Consider the following 18,237-nt stretch of genomic DNA (forward strand, 5'->3'; position numbering starts at 1 on the left):
GGAGGGAGAAGTGTGGAGGTGCCGGCAGAAAGCACCCGCCGCCCCGCCCGGCCCGGCCCGGCGCGAAGCGGAGCAGACGCAGGGCCGCGCACTTACTCCGAGGACCCCATGGCGCGGCCGCCGCTCCCCGCAGCCCCGAAGCCGCTGCCGCCGACCGCCGCTGGCCCTGGCTCCTCTGGGCGCCCCCGGGCTCCGAGAGCGGGGCGGCGCGGCTCCCTGCCCGGCCGGCCCGCGCCCCCGCCCGCCCCGCTCTGACGTCAGGCGTCTTGGAGCGGGATATTTATGGCAAGGATCCTCTGAACGTTCCCTAGGTAGAGTTCTGATTGCAGTTCCTTGGGATTTGTAATTTTCACACTTTCAGGCAGAAAGGAGGGGAAGGAGGAAGGGCGAGCGCGGCCGGCAGGGCGAGGCAGACAATGAGGGTAGCTGTTTCCAGCTTTGGCAGGGAGCCTTCTCAGGGCTCCCTCTGTTTGGGAAACAAGCGAGGGTCAAGGAGGCAAGAGTGGCGACCTGGGCAGCGGGTTTCGGGCTGCTCCCCTGGGGAAGGGGCGAGAAGACCTGGTCTGAGCCGGCCGTGGGGGGTCAGGTGTTGGGGGATGCCTCTCGTTCCCCAAAGTGTTCCTCCGGGGGACCAGAAGTCCCAGGAAGGTGCTGGGGCAAGGACGGAGGTAAATCAGGCAGACCAGAACAGCTAATTAGAAGCCCTGGTCCACACCCTGACAACTTTTCCATTTCTTCTTTGGGAGTGTGTATGTATTAAAAAAAAAAAAAAAAGTTTGTTTTTATTAAATTACTTTCCACACTTCCTGCCTCTGTATAGCTTTTTCAACTCCGTGCCAGTCAATTCATCTTACTTCACTGCTTATATACAGAGTTTGAGCCGTTTACAATAGCTCTTATTCATACTTTTAAAAATTACTTTTAATTTTTTTTTCTTAAATATGATGGTGATCCATCTCCTTGACTCCACTGGAAATCACCTCAGTCAAGAGCAGCCTTGTCCTCCATGATTGGCACCATCGTCAGGGTATTTGATCTCTGTGCCCCCCCTCCCCCCGCCCCATCCCAGTAGCGTGCAAGCAAAGGGTGCCCACACTAGGTGATGACCGTTGCAGAGTTTTCTAGGTGTTTAGGACTGGATTCCAGTGGTCATCTGTCCCTCCAGCCAGCTAAAGGGGCTTAAGAAAATGGCTTGGCTTAAGAGCCATCTTTCAAGAGTGGAGAAAACAAGGTATAATGCTTTATCCTTCATGATTCCCACAGACTGGAGAATAAACATAAATGTGATACATATGATTGGACAGATTGTTTCTGTAGTTCCATAACAGAAATGTGTAGGTATTCAACTCCCCGTTAATAGGAAGGAGCATGGATAACCACAAAACATCACTAAAAAAACACAACTCTGGTGAACTTTCCATTAGCCCAGATGGGGTAGAGGTGGGGGGATGCCTTAACCACAGTTACAGTGCAGCAGGGATTCAAGGAGTTGGAATGTGTTTACCCCTTTGGCAGGAGCTGGTTAGGGCTGATTGCCAGAAGGAGCCAAGTCTTGGGGCTGAGCCTCTTGGTGGGGGACAGCCAGAATGTTTTGGTCCAAGCCGCAGAGGGCCCACAGCCCTGCTGTTTGGTCACTGTCAGTTTGCCCTCCTGAGCATGATATCCCACTGCCACCTCCCTCCATCCCCTTCCTCACATCAAGGCTCCACTGGCAAGATGAGCTCTGCTAAGAACTGGTTTCCAAAAGCCATTGACAGACTCCCTTCTCCCTTGCCTTCCTCAACTAAAGAAACTGGAAGTCTACAATATTCACCACCCTGGACTCCCTTGTAGCTTGGGATAGCTAAGAAACCCGGTTCTGGCCAGTGAGTTGGCATGGAGAAGGCAAGAGTCAGCTTCCAGAAAAACTCTTTTAAGAAAAGGTCAGATTCAGATGGCATGCCCCCTCAACTTTTTGACACTCCCTATTCCTTCTTCCACCATTTTTCTCTTTTGGACATGATGCCTGGAGACACAGCAGACATCCTATAACCTTGAGAACAAAAGCCACTCAGTTGAGGATGGTGGCACAGGAAGGCAGAAGGAGTTGAGGCCCTAGATGACATCGTAAGTGACTGTGCCTTCCTCTGACTTCTTGGTAGGTGAGAGAAATAAACTCGTATGTGTTTAAATTATAATTGAGTCTTCTGTTGTTTACAACCAAATATAATCTTACCAGATACGTCTCGATCAACTCACCAAGATATAACATAATATTGGGACAATTCCTGAGCATTAGCTTATAGGTATGATTTTTTTTTTTAAAGATTTTATTTATTTGACACAGAGAGAGAGACACAGCGAGAGAGGGAACACAAGCAGGGGGAGTGGGAGAGGGAGAAGCAGGCTTCCTGCAGAGTAGGGAGCCCGATGGGGGCTCAATCCCAGGACCCTGGGATCATGACCTGAGGCAAAGGCAGATGCTTAACTGACTGAGCCACCCAGGTGCCCCAGGTATGATGATTATTTTTAACATGAAAATTTGCACTGGCATAATTCTTTATAGTTTTCAAAGCCTATACACATATATCTCCTCTGAACCTCACAATTTGGGGAGTTATCGCTATAACCTCCATTTTTTTTTCTATATATATAAGAGAAGCCAGATCTGATAACTGTCCTGCCCAAGGTCACACAGTCAGTAAACAAGGTACCTTGAATGCTAACCTAGTTCCTCTGAGTCCGATTCTGTGGATTTTCCACAACATCTTTATAATAACACAACAAAAACATCCAATGAAGAATCCATATTCCTACTAAGCTGACATCAATTTTATTTATTTCAACCTAGATGAAGCAGTTTGCAAGTAAATTCTGGAACTGGAAAGTGCCACAGTCCACTAGAGAATTAAGTTCCTGGATTCCCCTTCACCTTCCAGCTCCCCTCTGGTATCCTGCCCTGAATCCTTACAACTGCTCTTTCTAAAGTCAGTGACCTTTTCTGTGAATTGGTCTTGTCCCTCTTCATTTCCACATCCTTTAAAATGCTTATACCACCCCTTTCTTGAGGTTCCTTTCTCTCAAGGACATCTTCCCATCACTTCGACTTCCTTGTGTGCTTTCTCTTCCTGGTTCTTCCTTCACCTAGATGTCACCGTTCTGGAATCTGTCAGCAGCTGTCCTCCTGAGAGTCATAGACTGTCCTATGATTTGATCATTTCTTGTGAATTCCACCACAAGCTCTTGGGGAAAGTCAACCATTGTTTCTACAACCAAATGTACACACCAACCACCATTTTCCTCTCAATTTTGATCCCACTTTCCCAAGTATTTATTGTCATATTGCCCAGCATGTGGCAATGATTAAATAAAGGGTATGTATTTTTAATTATTATTGTTTTAAAAAAGACGCAGGAAAGTTACTAAGGCATAAGAGACTTTTATGACTGACTCATTTCTAGTATCAGGAACTATGATGTGACCATTCTCCCTTGAAAATCATGCCACAGGCCAATTGAATTGTCCACAGTCATAAGAAGATGTAGTGTAATTCATGGAAATTAGCAGCAGCATTCCAATTAGAAATGAAGTGACAGACCTAATGAGAAATAGAATATCCTCATTAACTGCTTTTAGAATTAACTCTTTTTACAATATCCTCATTAACTCATTCCAGGCAAAGTGAGAGAAAGGAAGGAATTAAAAATGAGGTGGGACAGGGTCAGACACTTAGTGGTGGGTGGGAACAGGGGAAGTGAGGCTGGGTAACAGAATATTCCAGGTGTGGGAGAAGGGAGTCTGTCCCTGCCCACGTGAGCTTACTCAGGTTCTGTTGGGAAAAGGAGCAGGAGAAGCTCATAAAACATGTGGATTTCAGTGCTGAGGAGCTGTTTTTGAAGCTGGTGAGCCCTGAGGAGTCCATAAAGTGGGAGGGGCCTTTCCGAGGTCATGTGTTTCACCCTCTACCCCACTCCCCACCATTGAGTTCTAAGGTAGGGAAGCATTTCCTATTCTCAAGATTGCCAGGGAGGGAGCCCCTTCTTCCTTCACCTGTCAGTCATCAACATGTTCCAGGCATGTTCCCTGAGCACACAGTGACATTCTATGCAGCACACTGCTCATCTGGAAAAGTCTTCCTCTTCACTGAGAGCTCCTCAAACAGTTCACCAAGCTTGCCCCAGCTTCCAGAGTCGACCATGTACTTCCAAGACTCAGCCTATTCATGGGGAGAAGTAGGCTTCACAAAGGTCCCTCCTTGCTCACTCCCCAGGGGTACAGCTCCCGGTCTATACCACATGGACCTTGGTAGCACTTAGTGAAGAGCTTTTGGAGAATGAATGAGAAGCCAGTGACTATGCCATCTAATCAAGATGAGCCTCTCTATGTATAACATGTTCCTTTCCCTGATTTACTGACATGGGCTATAGAAGATCATGAAGAGAAGTCCTTAGAATCAGAGACCTTGGTTAAATCCCCAGCCTTGCTTCTCAATGCTGTGTGATCTCATCATGGCAGGTAACTCTCTGAAGCTTAGTGTTTGTGATGGTTAATTTTATGTGTCAACGTGGCTCAGGCACAATGCCCAGATATTTGGTCAACCATTATTCCAGATGTCCTATAAGGATGTTTTAGGATGAGATTAACAATTAAATTGGGGAATCACCATAATGTGGGTGGGCTTCAACCAATCAGTGGAAGGCCTTAATAGAACAAAGATTGATCTCCAGGACTCTGCCAGCAGATGGCCTTCAGACTTGAACTGCAAGTCTTCCCCGGTCTCCAGCCTGTCAGCCTCCTCCATCAGATTTTGTACTTCTCAACCCTCCACAATCGCATGAGCCAATTTCTTTCTTTATTTTTAAGATTTTATTTATTTATTTATTTGTTGGGGAGTGGAGAGAGAGAGAGCACAAGCAGGGGGCGCTGCAGAGGGAGAAGCAGGCTCCCCGCTGAGCAGGGAGCCTGATGCGGGACTCAATCCCAGGACCCCGGGATCATGACCTGAGCCGAAGGCAGACACTTAACCGACTGAGCCACCCAGGTGTCCCATGAGCCAATGTCTTAAAATAAATCCATCTGTCCATCTGTGTGCACACACGCACGTGCACACACACACACACACACACACACACATCCTGTTGGTTTTGTTTCTCTGGAGAATCCTAGCACAACGTTCCTCATCAATAACATGAGACAAAGATCATTGCATCCCAAAGGATTGTTGAAATGAGGCAAAGCATATTGAAAGTCCCTACCCCAATGAATGCTTCTGAAACTGGGAAGGAAAGGATCACTGATTTGTGAGATTTCTCTGATCCCACCATGTATGCTGTCAGAATCGCCCCACTGATGCCCAGGCTCTGATCAGGAAAGTGCCAAACTCTGTATCGAGGGCACTGTTAATGCCTAGAAAGTAGAAGAAGCTTGTTCTAAACTGGACCCAGTTCAGTAGGGACGTGTCGCACATCAGGCATTTTGATCATAGGCCCCATCCTGCTTCTCTCACTTATAATAAGGGATGAAATCTCCATTGTTTAGAACAGGCCTCCTGGCCTTCTATTATCAGACAGTAACATCCAAGGATACAACTAAAGGGAGAAAAAGTCCAGATCTACCACAGTTTCTTCCTGGAAAGGATCAGCAGGACATGAACTGCTCAAGGATGGTTCAGATCCTCATTGTGGTATATAGTAGAAAAGCCTCCAAATATGGCATCAGGAAAACCTGGTTTCTAATCCCAGCTCTGGCTTTTAAGCTGAGTAAGAACATCATTTGGCTTCTCTGAAAAATACAGATTAACAGGAGGATCAACTCCATGGTGCAAAGTGAGAATTGAATTATAGAACCTTTGTACCTTACAGATGGCCATTATTCTTATATGCTTGTCCTTCTCTTTGTCCTTTCCCATTTCCTGCCCACCCCCCCCCACTGAAAACACATGGCTGCTGTGTTAGTTAATACCGAGAATGCACTTAACATTAATGTACAATTCACCAGGTTTCTGGTATCCAGTTCTCTGCAAACGTCTTTGTCCGGAGTTAAGAAACTTCCCCGGAATCAGACACGACCACACCAAATAGGCAGCGATTGGAAAATTGCCCCATAAAAGCTGTCTCCTTCCGAGGCGCAGGACTGCATTTTTTGAGAAGCCTTCTCAGGTTGTTTGCAATGGCTTTGAGGGTCGGCTCTGCTGCCTTGCCTACGTCAAAACCCTAAGTGTTTAACCACAAGACACACAATCCTGGGACATGGTGGCGGCAGCCCTCCACCCCCACGGCGAGGCAGGCCACGCGTGTGTCTAATCTGGTATGTGGCCCCCCAGCAGGGCCAGTGAGGCAGCACACCTGGCAAGATGTAGGATGGAATATCACACAGTGTGCAGAGTGCTTCAGTGGGCAAGGAAGGGGGTGACATTCCTTCTCAACGTCCCCACCCCCACCCCAGACAATGTGTGATCAGAGCCTAAGGTCTCCAGGCTGGGGAAGGCCATGCCCACTAGTAGCCACAGCTGCTCATGTTATTTCTGGACTCAGAATACTTGCCCACTCACAACGGCATACAAACTCCCATTCTAGTCCCACTTTCAGTAGCTCAAAACCCTGTGAAAAATAATGCTCAGGGCCAAGTGTTTCAATTAGCTTCAGGGTAAAGTTGTATTTTGAAATGTGAGAGAAAGGAATCTTTCCACTGATCTCTACTGAGGGTAAGGATGGGTAACACACACACACATGCACACACACACACACACACACACACTTTTCACCATTGAAAAATAATTTGAGGCTGCTTACAATCTTCAAGCATGTGTGACTCTGGGCTGGCATATACATGTGTGTACAACTGAGCAGGAACTTGTGTAAGACTAAGGGACTTCAGGAGAAGCATGACATGTTTCATCATTTGGTGGTTTTGTCTTTTAAAGGAAAATATCTTAAAAATGGCAAAGTGATGATGTTAGGAGTCTGTTCTTAATTACCACTCAGTAACTTGGCAATCTGGTTTATCCCATTCATTTCTTTTGGAAAGTTCTCAGTAACTTGTCTTTTCAGCTGTGTGTACACAATCAGACACACAGATAGAAAGAAAGATAAAACCCACCCCCATTTCCCTTGGAAAGAGCACAGGACATTGGCACACTTAATGAATTCTCCTGTAAATATGCACAAGCACAGATTTTCACACACTGGGGAGTTTCATAGACACCCAATAGGTGTATTTGATGCTGTATATATGAGGTTTGGGACTCTGGTGAGAAGATTTTTCTTACTTTCTTTAAAGAAGAGGAAAAAGAAGAAGGAGGAGGCGGGGAAGGTGGAGGAAGAGAAGAAGAAAGACAAGGAGCAAGAGGACAAGGAGGAGGAGAAATCCTCCTCTAATGCTATTTGTTCATTCACTCCTGTTAGGTGCCAAGCACGGTGGTAAGCCTTGGAGATGCCAAGATGAACAAGATGGGGTTCTTATCAATAAGTAATTTAGTCTAACGGAGACACCATGCAATCAAGATCTACATTCAGGTTAAAAAAAAAATAGAAGTGCATGAAACTTTCAGAATTGTTGTGATTAGCAGGAGGTAAAAGGCAGTAACATACTTCCTGCCTTAGGGGAGTTCCCTGGATGAAGAAGAAAATACTGTCCCTTTTACTGGTAACTTCCAGGCCAGTATTTCCAAACTGTATTCTACAAAATGTTAATCCCTTTAAATGGCTTGCCAGAAAGGTAGGGGGAGAATTCCTCATGGTCAAATAAATTAAATAAATAAATAAATAAATAATAAAATATAAATAAATAAAAATATAAATAAATAAAATAAAAATTATAAATTCTATGAGCCCCACCCCCCCTTGGAATTATACAATGCATATCAGTATATTGAAGGTTCTGAGAAGGCCTGCAGAAAAAGAGATCTGCCTATCTTTGCTTAGCACAGTATTCCCCAAAGTTATTTCCTCATAGGACCCATTTTTCACATAACATCTATGAACATTCCATAACTTTAAGAAACACTGTTTAGTCTGAAGGGGACCATAAGATATTTCTAAAAATAAACACAAGTGTAACAGGATGCTGAATTGGAATTTTTAATGAGGCAGCAAGATACAATAGATAAGAAATTCTAAAATAATGTTTCAGAGTGAGAGCAGATTTTCAAAAGGAAATATCTGGGTGCTGGTTTTATGCCTCCAAAAACCCCCTCCTATAAAAAGAATTGGAAGTGTGGAAGTTGAGAAAGAATGTTATGAGGAGGATTTCTTTGAGAGACCTGCACTAGAATTCCATCCCTTTACCCCCACAATGAGAACAGCTTGAGGGTGATGAGTAAAGGACCTCACTGACTGCTTCCCAAAGCTGGGAATTGTGGACAGTGTTGGAGTCCAGCCTGGAACTCTAGAGGGCAAGAGACAGATGATGAATTGATTTCATGGTGGATCAAAGGAGAGCAGTTCCTTTATTGGGAAGGTTGGCACTCTCTGAGCTTGCTAGGACATGGATTAATACATGTTTCCTGAGGACCATATGTGGGCCACATGGGAGAGAAAGTGAGCCAGGAGCCCTTTTTAGATCCTATCAAAGAGGACTACCTGGAAGAATTATGGGGCCACTATATCAAGAGTTGATATGGAGTGGACCATTGGAAAACCAAACTAAGTGGGGGGAAAGCAGATGAAGTAGGAAAATGCACAGCCCATATCATTGGAGTTGCAGGGGCCCAAATGAGTAATCTCTGAAGAATCCACCAAAGGGCTCACAGGAAAAAGAATCTGATATATGCAAAGCCATTTCACAACTACACCAATCAAGTAAAAACTTCTCTGTCAAAGGAGAGACTTCCAACCATGACTGAATAAGGAGATTAGCATACATTGTGTCCCCAAAGCAACTATAAATCTGGATTAAATTGACAAAAATAACCATTTCAACACTCTGGAAATCAACTAAATGCATATGACAATCTGAGAGGTGTTTATACTTCAAAAACTGATGAACTTTGGGTAAGAATAATGAGAATCTTTGATGTTCTAGCTTGAGGCTGTGTGAAATCACTGACTGACCACTAAGAAGACACAAGGGTGACCTTTGGGAAGCCAATTTTATAAATAGAAGTAAAAATATTCAAAACAAAACAGCTGAGACTTCAGTGTCCATATACTGCAGGTTTCATAGATTTAGCCAAGGCAAGTTACAAAACAAACAAACATAACAGCTACAGTAAACTTTAGTGTGGGGGAGGGGATAAGAATCCAAAGTTGCTACAAAAGGCCATCTAAAATGTCTAATTTTCAACAAAAATAATTTACAAGCCACACAAAGAAACAGTAAAGTGTAATCCATATGCAAGAAAAAAAAAGCAGTCAATAGAAACTGTTTTGAGTGTCTTCAAATGCTGGGTTTAGCAAAAACTTAAATTTTTTTTTTAAAGAAAAAAACTAAAACTAAAGAACTGAAGAAAGCCATCTTTAAAAAATTAAAAGAAACACGTTCTGCATGGAGCACTGGGTGTTATGCACAGACAATGAATCATGGAACACTACATCTAAAACTAATGATGTAATGTATGGGGATTATCATAACAATAAAAAAATTTTTTAAAAATTAAAAGAAAGAGTGACAACAATGAATGAACAAATAGGGATTCTCAATCAGGATGTGGATATTATAGTTTTAAAAAGAACCAGATGAAAATTCTGGATTTAAAAAATACAACTAAAATGAAAAATCCATTGTAAGGCTCAGTAGGAGATTCAAGATGGTAGAAGAAAGAGTCAATGAACTTGAGGATAGATGAATAGAAATTACCAATCTGGGGGTGCCTGGGTGGCTGTCAGTTAAGTGTCCGACTCTTGATTTTGGTTCATGATCTCAGGGTGGTGAGATCGAGCCCTGAGTTGGGCTCCATGCTGGGTATGGAGCCTGCCTAAGATTCTCTCTCTTCCTCTCCTTCTGCCCCTCCTCACTCTCTCTCTCTTAAAAAAAAAAAAGTAAAATAAAATTTTTTTAAAAAGAAATGACCAATCTGATGAACAGAGAGAAAAAAAGAAGAAAAACCAATGGAGCCTCAGAGACCTGTGGAACATCAACTTTGCCAATAAACATATAATGGAAGTCCCAAGAGAGAAAAGATAGAAACAGATCCCCCCAAATTTATGGTGGCATAAATGTTCCAAAATTTAATGAAAATCTACTGGTCTACTTAAGCTACTAATCCAAAAAGCTCAAAAACTCTAAGTGGAATAAACACAGAGGAATTCAGACCTAGACATATCACAGTCAAATTCTTCAAAGCCAAGACAAAGAGAAAATCTTGAAAGAAGTGGGGAAAAAAGACTCATTACATGCAAGGAGTATCAATAGGATAACGGTTGGCATCTCATCTGAAACAGTGGAGACCAGAAGACAGTAAAATGACATATTCAAACAGCTGAAAGAAAAATATTCTTAACTAATAAATTCTAAATCCAGCAAAAATATTCTTCAAAAATTTAGGCAAAATAATCTAGCATAGTTAAAAGAAAAAGAAAATGACACTCCTTAAAAACTTATTTAACACACACACAAAGCTGCCAAGGAAGAACAGGAAACAAACAGAAAAGAATGAAAAGAATAGCAAAATGGTCAATGTAAATCCAACCATAAAAATAAGTACATAAAATGTGAATGAACATGTAGAATCAACTTCACAGTATCTGCAAGAAAAGCATCTTAGATTCAAAGACACAACAGGTTGAAAGTAAAAGTTTGGAAAAACAATATACTGTGCAAACAGCATCCATAAAAAATCTGGAGTGGCAATATTAATGTTGGGCAACACATACTGCAAAACCAGAAATAGTATTATAGGCAAAGAATATTTCATAATGATAAAACAGTCAGTATTTCAGAAAGATACCAAAAATTACAGAACCTCAAAAGTCATCAAGTAAAAAGTAACATAATTGAAAGAAGAAATAGAAAATTCAATAATAATAGTAATCAAATCACTAGACAGTAAATTAGCAAGGATATAGAAGACTTGAACAGCTCTATCAACCAACTTGCCATAATTAACATCTGGTATATATGTGTATGTACATGCGTGTGTGTCTTAAAGGCTACTTTGTCTGATACTATAATTTAATTCCTTTGTGGTCAAACACCATATTTTGTGTGATTTCAATCTTTTTAATGTACTGATACTTGTTTTATGGCCTAGTGTATGGTCTTTCCTGAAGAATATTTCAAGTGTGCTTTATAATCTGCAGCCATTTTATCATTAGGAAGTATTTTCCTCTCTAATACTATTTCTGTTTAGCACACCTGGAACATTCTTTAACAAAGACCATATATTGGGCAAAATAAGTTTCAATAAATTTGAAAGGATTGAAATCATGCAAAGTATGATATCTGACCACAAAGAAATTACATTATGAAACAACAAAAGAAATCTGGGAAGTCCCCAAATATTTGGAAATTAAACAACATACAGTAGTACCCTCCCTTATCTGTAGGGGATATGTTCCAAGACCCTTAGTGGATGCCTGAAACCACAAATAGTACCGAGCCCTAGATACAATATGTGTTTTCCTAAGCATGCATACTTAGGATAAAGTTAAATTTATAAATTAAACACAGTAAGAGATTAGCAACAACTAATAATAAAATAGAACAATTCTAACTATATACTGTAATAAAAGTTATATGAATGTGGTCTCTCTCTCAAAATATCAGTTGTACTCTGTTCACCCTTCTTGTGGTGATGTGAGATGATAAAATGTCTACATGATGAGATGAAGTGAGGGGAATGATGTAGGCATTATGACATAGTAGATTTGGCTACTATTGACAATATGTCAGAAGGAGGATCATCTGCTTCAGGACTGCGACTGACCATGGGTAACTGAAACCATGGACAGTGAAACCACAGATAAGGGCAGACTCCTATACTTCTAAGTGTTCATGGATTGAAAGACTCAGTATTATTAAATGACATTTCTCTCCAGATTGATGTATAGATTCAGTGCACTCCTATCAAAATCTAACCAAAGTTTGTATGTTTGTTTGTTTTTGGCAAAGAAAAACAAATTGGCAGGCTTTATATGAATTCTTAAAATTCATATAGAATGCAAAGGAACTAGAATAACCGAAACAAAATTGAAAATGAAGAACAAAGTTGGAGGATTTACATTACCAGACTTCAAACCCTACTATAAATCTACAATATCAAGTCAGCATGGTGTTGGAATACGAATGGGCATATAGGATCTACATGCGATCTATATTATAGATCAATGGGACAGAAATGAGGGTCCAAAAATAAAACTTTACATTTCTGTACAATTGATTTCCAACAATTCAATGGGGAAAGGATATTTGTTTCAACAAATGGTGCTGAAAAATTGGAGATATACATGAAAAAAAATTAACTGGGAGGGCGGAGCAAGATGGCGGAGGAGTAGGAGACCTGGATTTCGTCTCCTCTCAGGAATTCAGCTGGATAGGGATCAAACCATTCTGAACACCTACAAACTCAACAGGAGATCGAAGAAAAGAATAGCAACAACTCTCTGAACAGAAAAGCGACCACTTTCTGGAAGGTAGGACGTGCGGAGAAGTGAATCCGAGGCGTTATTCGGGAGGATAGACGGCGGGGGAGGAGCCTCCGTCGGCCGCTTCTGGCAAGTGATAGAGCCACTGAGCACAAAATCGGAACTTTTAGAAGTCGGCTCCGCTGAGGGACGTCACTCTGGTGGCGAAGTGGGGGGTGGAACCCTCGCGGGACAGTGTGGTCTCAGGACCCTCGGGGTCACAGAAAGACCGGGGGTGCCTGAGTGCGGCAGAGCTCCCAGGTATCGGAGCAGGGAAGCCAGCTGCAGAGACGGAGCCCAGGCGCGGGCTCTCAGCTCGGGGTTGCTATAAACCGTGATCCGCGGCACAGTCAGGCCACTGCTCCTCCAGCAGGGACCCAACAAGCGGCAGATCCGGGGAGACTCACCTTCTTCCCCCGGGAGGAGAGGTGCGGGAGCGCACCGCGGGGATCTGCTGGGTTTGGAGACTCCACCCGGGGTCGGGTGCCAGATAGAAAGGCGCGGTCACAGGCCGGGTGAGCGCGGAGTGCGGCCGGAGACCGGGGAGACAGGAGTGACTGACGGCTTTTCTCTGGGGGCTCGCTGAGGAGCGGGACCCCGAGTTCTCGGCTCCTCCGGGGCGGAGACTGGGAGGCCGCCATTTTCACTCTCCGCCTCCAAAGCTGTAGGGAAAGCTTGCAGGGAACAAAAGCTCCCGAGACCAAACCCGAGCAGATTACTTAGCCTGGACCGGCAAGGGCGGGGCAATTTTGCCTCCGGCAAAGACATTTGGGAACCACGGCAACAGGCCCCTCCCCCAGAAGATCAGCGAGAACAGCCAGCCAAGACCAAGTTTACCGATCAATGAGAACGGCAGAACTCCAGCGCTAGGGGAATACTGCACATAGAATTCGTGGCTTTTTTACCATGATTCTTTAGTCTTTCAAAGTTAATTATTTTTTTTTAACTGTCTTTTTTTCTTTTTTCTTTTTTTCTTTTTTTTTGAATTTTTCTTTTTCCCTTTTTCAACCAACATCTTATCAATCCCTTTTTTAAAAAAAAACGTTTTTATTTTTCATTTTTAAAGTCATATTCTATCCCTTCATAGTAGTTACCCGTATTTTTGGCATATATATATATAAGTTGTTCTCTCTTTAAAATCTTGAGATAGTTTCTTCTAACAGATCAAAATATACTCTAAATCTCTAGTGTATGGTTTTTTTCTACTCCCCTGCCTGATCACATTCTCTCCCTTTTTTCTTTCTTTCTTTTTTTTTTAATCCTCTTCTTTCTTTTTTCAAACAACTTATCAAATCCTTTTATAAAATTTTTTATAATTTCCATCTTTACAGTCATATTCCATCCCTTCATCATATCAACCCTTATTTTTGTACATATATAAGTTTTTCTTTCTTTAAAATTTTGGGAGGGACTTTCTATTAACAGACCAAAATACACCCAAAATCTAGTGTGTGGCACTGATCTATAAACCAGCCTGATCATATTTGATCACATTCTGTTTTTGTTTTGTTTTGTTTTGTTCTGCTTTTGTTTGTTTTTATCTTTATCTTTATCTTTTTCTTTTTTCTTTTTTTCTTTCTTTTTCTTTTTTCTCTCTTTCCCTTTCTTTTCCCACTGCTTCAGGTCTTTTCTGATTTGTTTAGAGTATATTTTCTGGGGACGTTGTTACCCTGCTAGCATTTTGTTCTCTCATTAATCTATTCTCCTCTGCACAAAATGACAAGACGGAAAAAATCACCTCAACAAAAAGAACAAGAGGTAGTACCGACTGCCAGGGACCTACTCAATACGGACATTAGTACGATGTCAGATCTAGAGTTCAGAATCATCACTTTAAAGATACTAGCTGGGCTTGAAAAAAGCATGGAAGTTATTAGAGAAACCCTTTCTGGAGAAGTAAAAGAACTAAAATCGAACCAAGTAGAAATCAAAAAGGCTATTAATGAGGTGCAATCAAATATGGGGGCGCTAACTGCTAGGATAAATGAGGCAGAAGAGAGAATCAGTGAGATAGAAGACCAAATGATGGAAAATAAAGAAGCTGAGGAAAAGAGAGATAAACAACTACTGGATCACGAGGGCAGAATTCGAGAGATAAACGATACCATAAGACGAAACAACATTAGAATAATTGGGATCCCTGAAGAAGAAGAAAGAGAGAGAGGGGCAGAAGGTATATTGGAGCAAATTATAGCAGAGAACTTCCCTAATTTGGGGAAGGAAACAGGCATCAAAATCCAGGAAGCACAGAGAACCCCTCTCAAAATCAATAAAAATAGGTCAACACCCCGACATCTAATAGTAAAACTTACGAGTCTCAGAGACAAAGAGAAAATCCTGAAAGCAGCTCAGAAGAAGAGATATGTAACCTACAATGGTAGAAACATTAGATTGGCAACAGACTTATCCACAGGGACCTGGCAGGCCAGAAAGGACTGGCAGGACATATTCAGAGCACGAAATGAGAAAAATATGCAGCCAAGAATACTATATCCAGCTAGGCTGTCATTGAAAATTGAAGGAGAGATAAAAAGCTTCCAGGACAAACAAAAACTAAAGGAATTTGCAAACACGAAACCAGCCCTACAACAAATATTGAAAGGGGTCCTCTAAGCAAAGAGAGAGCCTAAAAGCAACATAGACCAGAAAGGAACACAAACAATACACAGTAACAGTCACTTTACAGGCAATACAATGGCACTAAATTCCTATCTTTCAATAGTTACCCTGAATGTAAATGGGCTAAATGCCCCAATCAAAAGACACAGGCTCTCAGATTGGATTAAAAAACAAGACCCATCGATATGCTGTCTGCAAGAGACTCATTTTAGACCCAAAGACACCCCCAGATTTAAAGTGAGGGGGTGGAAAACCATTTACCATGCTAATGGACACCAGAAGAAAGCTGAGGTGGCAATCCTTATATCAGACAAATTAGATTTTAAACCAAAGACTGTAATAAGAGATGAGGAAGGACACTATATCCTACTTAAAGGGTCTATCCAACAAGAAGATCTAACAATTGTAAATATCTATGCCCCTAACATGGGAGCAGCCAATTATATAAGGCAATTAATAACAAAAGCAAAGAAACACATTGACAACAATACAATAATAGTGGGGGTCTTTAACACCCCTCTCACTGAAATGGACAGATCGTCTAAGCAAAAGATCAACAAGGAAATAAAGACTTTAAATGACACACTGGACCAAATGGACTTCACAGACATATTCAGAACATTCCATCCCAAAGCAACGGAATACACATTCTTCTCTAGTGCCCATGGAACATTCTCCAGAATAGATCACATCCTAGGTCACAAATCAGGTCTCAACCGGTACCAGAAGATTGGGATCATCCCCTGCCTATTTTCAGACCACAATGCTTTGAAACTAGAACTCAATCACAAGAGGAAAGTTGGAAAGAACTCAAATACATGGAGGCTAAAGAGCATCCTACTGAAGAATGAATGGGTCAACCAGGAAATTAAAGAAGAATTAAAAAAATTCATGGAAACCGATGAAAATGAAAACACAACTATTCAAAATCTTTGGGATGCAGCAAAGGCAGTCCTAAGAGGCAAGTATATAGCAATACAAGCCTTTCTCAAGAAACAAGAAAGGTCTCAAGTACACAACCTAACCCTACACCTAAAGGAGCTGGAGAAAGAACAGCAAATAAAGCCTAAACCCAGCAGGAGAAGAGAAATAATAAAGATCAGAGCAGAAATCAATGAAATAGAAACCAAAAGAACAGTAGAACAGATAAACGAAACTAGGAGCTGGTTCTTTGAAAGAATTAACAAGATTGATAAACCCCTGGCCAGACTTATCCAAAAGAAAAGAGAAATGACCCAAATCAACAAAATCATGAATGAAAGAGGAGAAATCACAACCAACACCAAAGAAATACAAACAATTATAAGAACATATTATGAGCAACTCTATGCCAGCAAATTAGATAACCTGGAAGTAATGGATGCATTCCTAGAGATGTATCAACTACCAAAACTGAACCAGGAAGGAATAGAAAACCTGAACAGACCTATAACCACTAAGGAAATAGAAGCAGTCATCAAAAATCTCCCAAAACACAAAAGCCCAGGGCCAGATGGCTTCCCAGGGGAATTCTACCAAACATTTCAAGAAGAATTAATACCTATCCTTCTGAAACTGTTCCAAAAAATAGAAATGGAAGGAAAACTTCCAAACTCATTTTATGAGGCCAGCATTACCTTGATCCCAAAACCAGACAAAGACCCCATCAAAAAGGAGAATTACAGACCAATATCCCTGATGAACATGGATGCAAAAATTCTCACCAAAAAACTAGCCAATAGGATCCAACAGTACATTAAAAGGATTATTCACCACGACCAAGTGGGATTTATCCCTGGGCTGCAAGGTTGGTTCAACATCTGCAAATCAATCAACGTGATACAATACATTAACAAAAGAAAGAACAAGAATCATATGATCCTCTCAATAGATGCAGAAAAAGCATTTGACTAAGTACAGCATCCTTTCTTGATCAAAACTCTTCAGAGTATAGGCATAGAGGGTACATACCTCAATATCATAAAAGCCATCTATGAAAAACCTACAGCAAATATCATTCTCAATGGGGAAAAACTGAGAGCTTTCCCCCTAAGGTCAGGAACGCGGCAGGGATGTCCACTATCACCCCTGCTATTCAACATAGTATTGGAAGTCCTAGCCACAGGAATCAGACAACAAAAAGAAATCAAAGGCATCCAAATCGGCAAAGAAGAAGTCAAACTCTCACTCTTTGCAGATGATATGATACTTTATGTGGAAAATCCCAAAGACTCCACCCCAAAACTGCTAGAACTCATACAGGAATTCAGTCAAGTGGCAGGATATAAAATCAATGCACAGAAGTCAGTGGCATTCCTATACACCAACAACAAGTCAGAAGAAAGAGAAATTAAGGAGTCGATCCCATTTACAATTGCACCCAAAACCATAAGATACCTAGGAATAAATCTAACCAAAGAGGCAAAGGATCTGTACTCAGAAAACTATAAAATACTCATGAAAGAAATTGAGGAAGACACAAAGAAATGGAAAAACGTTCCATGCTCATGGATTGGAAGAACAAATATTGTGAAGATGTCAATCCTACCTAGAGCAATCTACACATTCAATGCAATCCCCATCAAAATACCATCCACTTTCTTCAAAGAAATGGAACAAATAATCCTAAAATTTGTATGGAACCAGAAAAGACCCCGCATAGCCAGAGGAATGTTGAAAAAGAAAAGCAAAGCCGGCGGCATCACAATTCCAGACTTCCAGCTCTACTACAAAGCTGTCATCATCAAGACAGTATGGTACTGGCACAAAAACAGACACATAGATCAATGGAACAGAATAGAGAGCCCAGAAATGGACCCTCAACTCTATGGTCAACTAATCTTCGACAAAGCAGGAAAGAATGTCCAATGGAAAAAAGACAGTCTCTTCAACAAATGGTGTTGGGAAAATTGGACAGCCACATGCAGAAGAATGAAACTGGACCATTTCCTTACACCACACACAAAAATAGACTCCAAATGGTTGAAAGACCTCAATGTGAGACAGGAGTCCATCAAAATCCTAAAGGAGAACACAGGCAGCAACCTCTTCGACCTCAGCCGCAGCAACTTCTTCCTAGAAACATCGCCAAAGGCAAGGG

General features: G+C 41.8%; 1 protein-coding gene across 1 annotated transcript in view; it reads right to left on the reverse strand.

The window, feature by feature from the left end:
- DAAM2 (dishevelled associated activator of morphogenesis 2) overlaps nt 1-322 on the reverse strand; it is a 126,429-nt gene extending 126,107 nt beyond the window's left edge. Inside the window, exon 1 of the mRNA XM_032409878.1 lies at nt 97-322. The gene's annotated coding sequence lies outside the window, so the exon portion shown is untranslated. The remainder of the gene's footprint in view (nt 1-96) is intronic.
- Between the last annotated feature and the right edge of the window lie 17,915 nt (nt 323-18,237).

The sequence above is a fragment of the Phoca vitulina genome, unplaced genomic scaffold (genome assembly GCF_004348235.1).
Source record: "Phoca vitulina isolate PV1807 unplaced genomic scaffold, GSC_HSeal_1.0 scaffold11, whole genome shotgun sequence".
NCBI classification, from domain to species: domain Eukaryota; kingdom Metazoa; phylum Chordata; class Mammalia; order Carnivora; family Phocidae; genus Phoca; species Phoca vitulina.